At 39.0% G+C, this 11011-nt stretch overlaps 1 protein-coding gene across 1 annotated transcript in view; it reads right to left on the bottom strand.

Annotated features, from left to right (window-relative positions):
• Positions 1 to 6091: 6091 nt before the first annotated feature.
• The window catches only part of LOC144235960 (uncharacterized), a 74102-nt gene continuing 69182 nt past the window's right edge, over positions 6092 to 11011 (bottom strand). The window contains exon 9 of the mRNA XM_077769577.1: positions 6092 to 8129. The gene's annotated coding sequence lies outside the window, so the exon portion shown is untranslated. The remainder of the gene's footprint in view (positions 8130 to 11011) is intronic.

Raw genomic sequence — 11011 nt, 5'->3', positions numbered from 1 at the left:
AGACCAGGATAGCAGCCATTGTAACAGGGCAGGGGGACAAGATGAGGTTTTAGTGGCTCATTTCTCTCTTCTGCGTCTTCGAAAAGTAAAATCTCTGTTGGCCCTTAAATTTTCAGTCATCTAGTTACCCAGCAGAAATTAGTTCTGAATCATAGACAAAAACAACACATATACAAAAACATATGCTAGCAGCTTTTGTACTAACCTCAAATCTATCTTAGCTTTCTTACTCATACTTGCCCTGAATATCCTAAGTTTTAATTTTTTCAATATTATGTTGTTTTTAGAAATCTTAAATCCTTTTGGGAACAAGGCAAGACATAAATACATAAAAATGAATTAATATATAAATACATCAAAATCTTTGCCACCAGTGTTCTTACATTTCACAGTCCACAAATCTTCCACAGAAGGTTAATATCTTCCAGAAGTTGTATAATTGCTTTGCTGTTGTGTTTTTTAGCCAAAGAGGTCTGTTTTTCAAATTATCCAAGAGGCATATGTTAAAGTCATGCTAATATAGCTAAGAATACCATCACTGATATTATTGATTTTATGGTTACATTTATCCACTGGCGCAAAGTCCTTCATTTGCACCTTTAAGATATGGTTAGGCCTTTTTTCCCATGTGGACAAGCTAAAGCCATCAAAAGTATGCTGTATTTAACCAACGCCTCAGAAAACACCAGAGCTATAAGAAGTTGGCTCATGTCCCCAAGGATTAATAGTCCCTTGAGAGAAGACATTATTCTTTCTTTTTATTTATATCTGTGAAATCTTGCTTTTAACTTGACCATGCTGAAGAAAATAGTGTTTCTCAGGCAGCTGATAGACTGTGAAATTAAGTTCAAGAAATCAGATCACTTGTAGGAGCAATCCTTATCCTTGAGTCCTTAAACTTCTGTCACCACAGACTCAAAGAAATCTGGCTTTGGATTCATCCATCAGTTTTGTTTCCTCTATTCATGTTTGCAAGTTAGTGGAAGAAACTGGTGGTTTTGCAATTGGCAGGAGAAGGTCAAGTGAAAACAAAGCTTTCTTGCAGGCATTTTTGCTGGCAATAGTGTCCTTTTCTCCTTTGAGTCTTCAATGCATTTCTTAGTTTTGAAAATATTTTCCTTTTGAAGCCTTCTCACCAAAGCTGTCAGCAGGATTTATGACAAATGTAACTCATGGCAGACAAGAGCTGTTTCTTTCTTCTACACCTGCCAAATGCATTGCTTTTTACTTGGGCATTTGTAACCATTGGTGGTTTCCACTATGATGCTGAAATGAACTAGGTGCCATGCTAAGAAGGAGCCTATTGTCTTGCTGATAAGAGGTGGCTTCTTATCATCCTACACAATAAAATTAAACCTGCTATTTGCTGTGTGCACTATTTATGTGTCAGGTGCATGGTGTACATTATTTCTAAATCAAACAAAAACAATAGAGAGCTATTATTATTATTGTCCTTATTGAATAGCTTCAAAAACCATGTCAGAGTAATTAAATAGCAATTAAATGGGTGACTGAAAACCAGATGGAAAATTAGAATTTAAACCCAGGAAAATTTGAATTAAACACTTGGATTCCATACCATCAAGCTTCATCATAAATGTTCTCTGAATACATTTCACCCGGGCTTCAACTTTTCAAAATACAATGTTTATATTAATTACATGTTATACATCCCTTGAGGAGAGTCACCTTAGAGTGTTCACATCTACTCCTCTTTCAAGAATAGAAAATGTCTAAATTCATGGAATAGTACACAGTGTTATATTTGGTTTGATCAGTTTTGTAATGAGCTGCTTTTGAGATCAGTGGTCATTTGAAATGTTCAAAATGAGCGCTACGATAATTCAGGAGCAGTGAAAATAAATCCACCAGTCTTCTAGCAGGACATGCATGCAGCATTTTTCAAAACACAGATAAAACTAATTGCCAAATGTGATTGGCATATTAATAAAATCGGGCACCTTATTTGGACTTAAGTTATTTTCATTTTAATATTTTGTGAAATTTTTAAAGACATTTGAAGGAATTTTGTCTTTCATGCTTTGTTAAAATTTAAATAACTTTTTGGCATGTGTACCTCCACTTTTCTCTTATACTCTGTTGTCTTTTTGCTCCAATTTTGTCTTTTGTTTTGAATTTGTAAAATAGTATTTGATCCAGTAAGAATGATATGGAGTTTATATAAGAATGTGTCTGTCAGGGCACCTGTGTGACTCAGCTGGTTAAGTACCTGACTCTTAATTTCAGCTGAGGTCATGGTCTCACAGTTTATGAGATCGAGCCTCTTGTGGGGTTCTGCACAGACAGCTTGGAGCCCAACTGGGATTCTCTCTCACCCTCTCTCTCTGCTCCTCCTTCACTCACTTGTGTTCTCCCTCCCAAAAGTAAATAAACTTTATTTTTCTTAACTTTTTAAAATGTTTATTTATTTTTGAGAGACAGGGAGATATAGAGTGGGGGGGATGCAGAAAAAGAGAGAGACACAGAATCCAAATCAGGCTTCAAGGTCTGAGCTGTCAGACAGAGCCTGACATGGGGCTCAAACCCACTAATGGTGAGATCATGACCTGAGCCGAAGTTGGACGCTTAACAGACTGATCCACCCAGGCATCCCCAAAATTAATAAACTTTAAAAAAGTAATAAAAAAAAAAAGAGAGAGAGAGAGGGAATATGTCTGCCCACTAGAAGCAACACTTTCCCAATGTAGTTTCCTTTTTACTTTTCATAGAACATTCTGGACCTTGAAAACTGTCACAAGGCAATAAAGAAATCTATATGCCAGCTCAGAAATATGTCATTTCTGCTCATTTTTCTTACCCTTTCCCAGGCATATAAGAGCAAATAAATAAGTCTAGTTTTCTGGATTCTGAGAATTTTCGCCTTTCTGTCTGTGTTTTGATTGTTCGTTTATTTAGTTTAAGGGCTATTTTTGAGTGTCTTGTGTGTGCACCGAATACCATATAGGTGTGGCGGCCATGGCAGTGAAATATAGAGCTGCCTGAAATCAATGTGGTGAGGTTTACAAAAGGGGAAAGATGCTGTGTGTTTTGAACCAATTTACTCAGGGGGATTAGAAGATCACAAACATCTTCCCTGAACAAGTGATGATTGTGCAGAAAAATTCAGGAATTAGCCAGAGTGGACGTGGCCAAGGAGGAATAGTTGGGCTCTCTAGCACCACGAGCCACTTTTATGAGAGCCATTAAATGAAATGAGAAGCCAATGTCTTCCCTTGTTTAGAGTCCATTGCCAGTATTCAGGACATATTTCGGAAGACTGTTTGCCAGTGTCTAAAATCAAACTTTTAGGAAATGCTTTTTTGGTACTGTATTCCTATCTTCTCATACTTTGCTTGTTTTTCAATTCTTGGCTAGGAGGAGAAAGAGATGAGGGTTAAAAGCCAGATGAGGTTTCCGCAGTATGAGCGAGGAGGTATTTCAAGATAATTTCAAAGGAACAAGAATCATGTTTTATTTCTTACCACGGGCACTGTGAGAAGTTCTTCTTTTAATTTAATAGTTAGTATATCTCTGAGATTGATAGGTGTTCCCTTTCTTTCTCCCATGGAGAAAACTAGGGTGTGGAGAGGGTAAGTTTCTCATTCTGTATGAAGGAGAGCTCGAATTTGACATGAGGGGCTCTTACTCGAAGGCTCATGTTTTGTGTCTCTCCAGAGTAGCGAAGGTACTGAGGTGCCTCAACAAGCACATGCTTGGGAACAGTGACAGTCCAATTTCACTAAAGGCAGCAAAGCATGCAGCAAAGCATGCAGCAAAGCATTCAGAAGATGAGGCTGGAAGGTAGGATGTGGTCTGAGAAGTCTACAAACAGATGGAATGGAAATCATTGTCTATGTACTCAAAGCTCACTTTGTTTCTAAGCAGGTAGCATCTCCTCATCACTACCCCATGCAGGGGTATCTGACCATTCCCAGCAAAAGGGGCTTCCTTATTTCTAAGGATCATGTGTATTCCCTTATCAGGAAGTCGTTCAGTAACATAGACCAGAGCCAATTAGCACTCATCACTCCTCAGCACACTGGGGTGTTTTTAGGAATGGCATATGGCTGGATGGGCATGACTCCAGTGGACCAGTGAGATGGCCGGAGGGACTTTAAGAGATCATCAGAGAAAAAGATATGATTAAAAAAATAACTACTGCAAGAAATGGAGGGTTCAGAACTACCATAGTCATTTTACCCCCAGCCTGAAGGAGAACCCCAACTAATGTCTGATCTATTAAATAGGGATACTAATAAAACCACCTCATAGGGTTTGGGGAGGAATATATATCTTAGCATTCGACACTCAGTAAATGGTAGTTTTATAATTATAAGTTAAGCCATAGTGAAAGCTTTATGATTCTGATGAAGGGTGAAAATTTAGTAGTTATATTTGACTTTAAGGATTTTAATCTTTACATTTAATACTTAATATAATAAGTCATGTTTCATGGAAGATTTGCTATGTCTTCTTCTTGTTTTATAAGAATCAGAGTCAGTAAATTTACTGTTTCTCCAGATTTGGGGCAAGGCAGAGAAATTGGGTGTGAAACTGATCACAATGTAAAAGATTATTAACTTGCATCAAGTAGAATTGATATCCAGCTCAGGTTTCATACCTCACAGCACTTGTGAACCAAAAAGAAAAGCAGGCTTTTGTGAATCAGATTAAATAAGAACCTAGGTCCCTTTCTGATTGTGAACTTTCTACTTTCAGTTCTATAAATCGCCTAGATCTGAAGCACTCGAAGTAACTAAGGCTAATATATGGAACCTCTTTCGATTGTCAACTGAATTCAAGAACAAGGTATTTGATTACAGAATTCATTCCAGGGCAGAAATTGAAAGAGCAGGAGGAACACATTTCATGAACTTCAACAAAGGTAACTTGCATATTCATGCTGTTTTGGCAATTGAGTTTTTTTGTTGTTTTTTTTCTTTTCTGTCACTGAAAGACATATTGGAGGAGAAGGGGCAAACTGCTAATGTGTACTGCTTTAACATTTGCCATGACTTTACTTACAGCTCATTATCTCGGCCCTGAAGAATGCTGGTACAACAATGAACTTATGCATTTTTCAAGTTTTTAATGGAAATAACAAGAATACTCTCACATGTAAACAATTATCTTTAATTGTTTTTTAAGTTACTTGTTTTCACAGAGAAAGACGGGCAGAGAGAGACAGAGAGAATCCCAACACTGTTAGTGCAAAGCCTGATGTGGTGCTTGAACCCACAAACTGTGAGATCATAACCTGAGCCAAAACCAAGAGGCAGATGCTTAACCACTGAGCCAACCAGGTGCCCCCAAAAATTGTTTTTAATTTTTCTAGCATCATTTTAAATTTCCTATTTATATCCCTAGTAGTGGCAGGAGTGGAATAAAGGAAAGGGTTGTGATTTTTATTATTAATTGCAAGAACTATTAATAATTACTATAAAATCTGGTTTTAAACATTTTTCATGAAGTGCTTTTCATTTAATTTCATGTTTTTTTTTTATTCATTTCACGTATAGGAGGGGAGCATGACCATTACTGCCATATACCAACTCAGGTCTTTGACAGGTAAGATCAGGTAGTAGGTGTGGAGAGTCCAAAATGTAGAAAAGAAGTCAGATATGGAAAAGGAAAGAGAGAAAGGTCAAGGCCAATCAGCAAGCCAGAAGTACAAATAACTATTCTCAAGTGTGAGTTGGGGATATAACAGCAGGCCTAGCCCCAACTCTGCCCAAAATGCCCAGAGCTATCTGCACTGATCAATACTGACAAATTCAATATACTGTGCAGAGCATGACTGTCTTTTTTATCTTGTCAAAATGCAATTTTAAAAGTGCAATTATAGAAAGAGCCCCCTCCCCCAACCTAAAAAGGAAACCCCTGAACTCACCGCTATAGCATCAAGCCATATGAACCTTCGGGCAACTCTCAGACTATTCTTGTTTACTTAGCCATGAAATTGGGCAGAAGCAAAAAGCTCAGCAAAGCTCTCACCAGTGGCATGGGGTAGAGAGCTGCAGTCTGTGTGGGATGACCCCTAGCCACCCTTCATCTCTCCTGCCCAACAACTCTTCATACTGCCTTTAGGGTCATTATCTTCAAACTGAGATCCTGTACTGGCTTGCTAACTAAATATGCAGATTCCCAGATTCTAACAGTCTGGGCATGGCACTCACTTGCCTGTACTTGACGAGCACTTCAATGTGAAAGAGAGTTTTCTCTAAGTCCTTCATCCATCTAACTACCCTTCCCAAATCTGCTCTTAAGTGGCTGTAAATCGATCTTTGCAGAGGTATTAAAAATAACCGTGGTGTTCACAGATAGTATTTAAAGGAGCAACTCCTCCCAGGAACTTTGCATTTTTTAGAGGGTGTTTCCATTTCTTAAGTGGTCTCCAAGAAGGTAAGATGTCTGTTTTTGATCAGAAGAAGGGAACTGTAATACTAAATTTTTTCAGTCTGCTTAGTTATTTTTGAGAGAGAGAGAGAGAGCGCGCACGAGCAGGGACAGACAGAGAATCCCAAGCAGGGAATGTGGGGCTTGAAATCACAAACCGTGAGATCATGACCTGAGCTGAAACCAAGAGTCAGACGCTCAATCAACTGAGCCACCCAGGCACCCCAGGAGCTGCAACACTAGAAAGAAGATGGCTTGTTGATATGTAATATGAGATGTGCAAATGCTCAAATAATAAGTTTAATAATTACAACCAAGAATCAGGGAACACAGATTTACTACGTGTCATGTCCATTGTAAGTAATACTGTCAATTTTTATTACAAACCATAGGAGAGGTAACAACTCCTTTTTAATGACGACAAAAACTGAAGCTTGAGTTGGTGAAATGCCTTGTTTCATGACCATACACTTAACAGATGCCTAAATCAGAATTTTAATTTTCTGTGATTTTAGCCATAAAGCTCAGTCTCTTTCTATTAGATCCTACTTCTTTCTGCAAAACAGCATCTCACAAAGTACACAGTAAACACCATCCTTAGAGAATTCCTGTGACATCCATTTGGTTAAAGTTGCTGAAAACCCTAATTATTTTTTTGAACGATTAAAGCATTTTACATGTTTCTAGACATTTTTTTAATCAGGTTTAGTGCTGCTGGGTTGAAAATGTGTCATTTTCATTAGTGTCCTGAGATTCTTTCTGCATCCAACTCTTTCGTGTTTACTACTTCAGTCTCATTTCTTATCACCTTTCAAAGAGGTGCCTGGCTGAGATTTATTATTATTATTTTTTTTAGGTTGCTTTCAATGCTATGAATCAACTCCGAAGACAGGTTACGGATTTTCAGAGATGTGTAGGACATGTGGAGATTTATTTGTATGATTCTTACTTATTGACAAGAGAATGTATTCCCAGGGTTTATCAACTTGTTCTGTTAGTTTGACATTTAGCTGAAAGTGTTTGCCACTTGGATTCTCAAGGAGCACAATCTCTTTCCTACATTCCTTTCTCAGATGTATCCGGAGAAGACTTCCTACATGCTCCATCTAAATGCATTTGAACGACTATTTCAGTTTGGGTTTGTTTTATTTTGTTTTTCTCCAGCAAGGGCACAAAGCTAAACATCTCAAACCCATGAGACATGTTTGGGAATCTTAGCAATTTTTTGAACTGAATATAACTTTTACTCAAAGACACAGCTGGAAGAACTTTGGAGTCCTTTGGAAATGGTAAGTGTTCTTTAAGCAGCTACATGGAGAGAGGCCACCATTTTGAATTGTTCAAGGTAAGTCAATGCAGAATATAAACCATACATGATACTCGTCCTTGGTACATTCATTATGTTTGCTGATCCTAGGCTTCCTCGTCCTGAGATGTGGCCAGTGTAGACATAGGCAGGACCCTTTGGGAGGTGAGGAGAGAAAAGAGCCATGTATTTGTTTCCCCTTCTTCTTTGCCTCAGGCAGGTTCATGGGCATTGGCTCTAAGCAGGTCACTAGCTCCTGTGGGAGAGATCTGCCGTGATTCCAGCTTCTACCTAGTGACCCTGGGCTCAGGGACCACCATTTCCTCTCTGTCTGTCTCTCCAGCCTGTGAGTGGGAGTGGCCTCCTGCTGTTGAAATCTCTTGGGTTACCTCACTGTCTCTTGTTTGGTTTTCAGCTCCTCCGTCACCTGTATGACCAATTCCGTGACAGTAAGTATTTCAACTGGTTTTGCATTTCGGATTAAACCCTGACCTATCCACCTCTATGCATATAACATTCATCATACCATTAATGACATGCTTACGGTTCTTTCACTGCCTCGCGATAGTGACACCCTAGAGTAATGGGAACTTTGCAACAAACCCAACTACTGCCATGACGTGGAACTGCAATTCAGGACTGCGTATTTGCTATTCTGTGTTTTTGAGTGAATAGAAGGAAATGATTTTGCTGAAAGGATTTTTTAATTGCCATTTTAACCAGACAGTAACCCTTTCTATTTTTACTTACAGGAACTCTTTTGGAAGAAAATAACACACCAGGTGTTTTTTTAGCTTTTTTGTTTGCTTTTTGATCATGTTCAAAGTTACTACTTCATCTAGTGAAATAATTCTATTCCAGGTACATTCCAAATAACAGTTTTCTATATAAATCTCTTAGTTTTCTAAGCCAGCACAAATATAAACACCCTATCAAATATTCTCATAACATCAACTTTATAAGACATGGACTAATTTATAAAAACCTCTTCACCTATATTCAAAATATTAACTAATAGTATATTTTGTGTTTGTACAAAGGGTGAAAGAGGGTCAGAATTACTTTTGCCACAGGGCAGTCTGAGCACAGGAAAGCTAACGAGAGACCCCTGTAGGTTGGCCGAATGTTCCCTTGTCATTGAGCCAGGGGTGTTGCTGGGGGAGAAACCACTCCTAGCTCTGGTCCCACAGTGACACAGACAAAGCTGTTTTGCTCTAAACCCTGTTTCCTTTTATTCATCTTTGCACAACTGAATTCTGTTTATAGCTTCCATTGCAGATCAATGAGTCTGCATGTGTCTGAGTTCCGGCCAACAGAATGTGGAAGAAAGTGGCATCCTCCCCTTTCAGGCTGGTTCTTAGAAACTTCCTGATATGTTCTCCACTGGTGTTTGGTTTTCTTTCATTTCGTCAAAGGAAAATAACAGAACTGAAGAGTCTGGGCTGGGTTCCTGAAAGACTGTGTGGAGCAGAGTGGCCCATGTTTCCCAAAGGCTGGTATGTACCAGACTGTGATGTGTGAGCAAATTTGCTTTTACTCTGATGGGTCACTGAAATGTCAAGGTTAGAGTAGCAAGTGTTTACCTTGATTAGTACACAGATAAATTAAGCCCTGACAGGACGAAATTTCAGAGATAATACTATTAATCTGAGATCTAATTTTTTCCTCTTGGATTCTTTTTACTACCTCATCCATCTTTTCCTTTTTCCTTCTTCTGATTTCCCTATGTTCATTTTAATATGGAAAATAGGCTCTGTTGAAATATAAATTAAGCAGGGCATGCTGCCAAAGGCTTGTCTTATGGGGTGCCTTGAGGCTTTAACTTGTATTTTATTTTCCATAGCTATAGCAAAAAAAACTTTTTGTTGGTCTTTTGAGGGGTAAAACATCAGGAGCAAATAACAGGGATTTGCCCCACCTGCTTGCCAAGCTGGACAAAAGACTGGCTCTATGTTTATAGCTGTTTGTTAGGTTTTTCTAAAAGGGTCATCAGTCTCCTCTCTTTGCAAGAAATAAGGCATGAAGGAGCTTTTTTTATTGGGACCTTAAAAAAACATCAAGGGTTGGCAGGATCTGAAGACAGAATAGGAAAAAGAAATAGGCTCAGGATATTTGATGATATTCTAAGACCAGGGGCATGCTAAAGCAAATGGACCAAATGAAGTATGCAGGGGGCTCTCCATGTAAGTGCTTAGGACCAGTGGATGGGCTGCTATCAGGGCTGATCTCATACTTATCCCCATGCTTCCTGAATAACTGACAAACCACCCTGTGAAATTCCTCCTTAGATTTCCCAAAGCCACAACATATACTTTGTCCTGAAACTAGCCCCAGAATGACAAGCACTTAATTTTACAAACTTTGATCCAGGAACAGCCACTATTGTCTTGGATTTTTAGAAGAACCTCAGGGAAAAGGCAGATGCTCTCATTTTGTGTTTGTCTCAACCTATCCACAGGGATGCCCTGACTAGGAATACCTGGAGGCATTCATTTGGGTCATACTACCTGTGGTGAGTTCCCCCCAACCCCAATCAAGAACTTTGGACAAAAGGTTTATTACTCACAATTCCCAGAGACTACACCACACACCTGGGCCACTCAGGGAAGTTATGGGGAAAGAGAGTATGTGGACTTGGGGTTCTGCCTATATTGGGATTGAGGGTGAGATGCCTAGGGTTTTACAAGTTTACTCTTCACAGGTGAATGTAAACCATAAGAGCGGGGAATTAAGGTGTGGGTCACTTAACTAGATGACCTGGGGCTTTCTAAAAGGGAACTTCATGGCTGGGCTGCCTGGCTCTTATCTAGTTGTCTAGCTGGCAATGTGTTTATCTGAGATGGATGTCCTTGAGACGGATGGCTCAGCAATCAAAAGCTTGATGTAAGGCACTTGCACAACCATCACAAATGCTTATCATCAGGCACTTACACTATAGCCCTTCATCTAACAGATAAAGAATCCCAGAATCAGTGTAAGGTAAGTTCACCTACACCACATAGGAAGCCAAAGCTTCAACTGGAATTTACAATCAATCAGGCCATCTTGTATCATATGACTTCTATATTTGATGTAGTTTTCTCATTTTCCAAAAACACTTTTCTCCTGTCCCAGAAAAGGCAAACAGAAAGAAACTTTCTCATTGTTTCCTTTTCATTCCCTCTTCCTTCCTTTCAAAACGTTCATGAATGGCAGCTGAAATTCAGGATGATGGTATTTCACCCACCCCTTTGTTAATATAAAAATCAAAACTGATCTCCTGCTTGGCTCTATATTTTTACAGAAGCACCTAGGGCCCAATTCTTTTGT

Source organism: Crocuta crocuta, unplaced genomic scaffold (genome assembly GCF_008692635.1).
Source record: "Crocuta crocuta isolate KB4526 unplaced genomic scaffold, BGI_CrCroc_1.0 scaffold145, whole genome shotgun sequence".
Classification (NCBI taxonomy): Eukaryota; Metazoa; Chordata; class Mammalia; order Carnivora; family Hyaenidae; genus Crocuta; species Crocuta crocuta.
The sequence above is the reverse complement of the archived record's forward strand: the minus strand, read 5'-3'. Positions and strand labels throughout refer to the sequence as shown.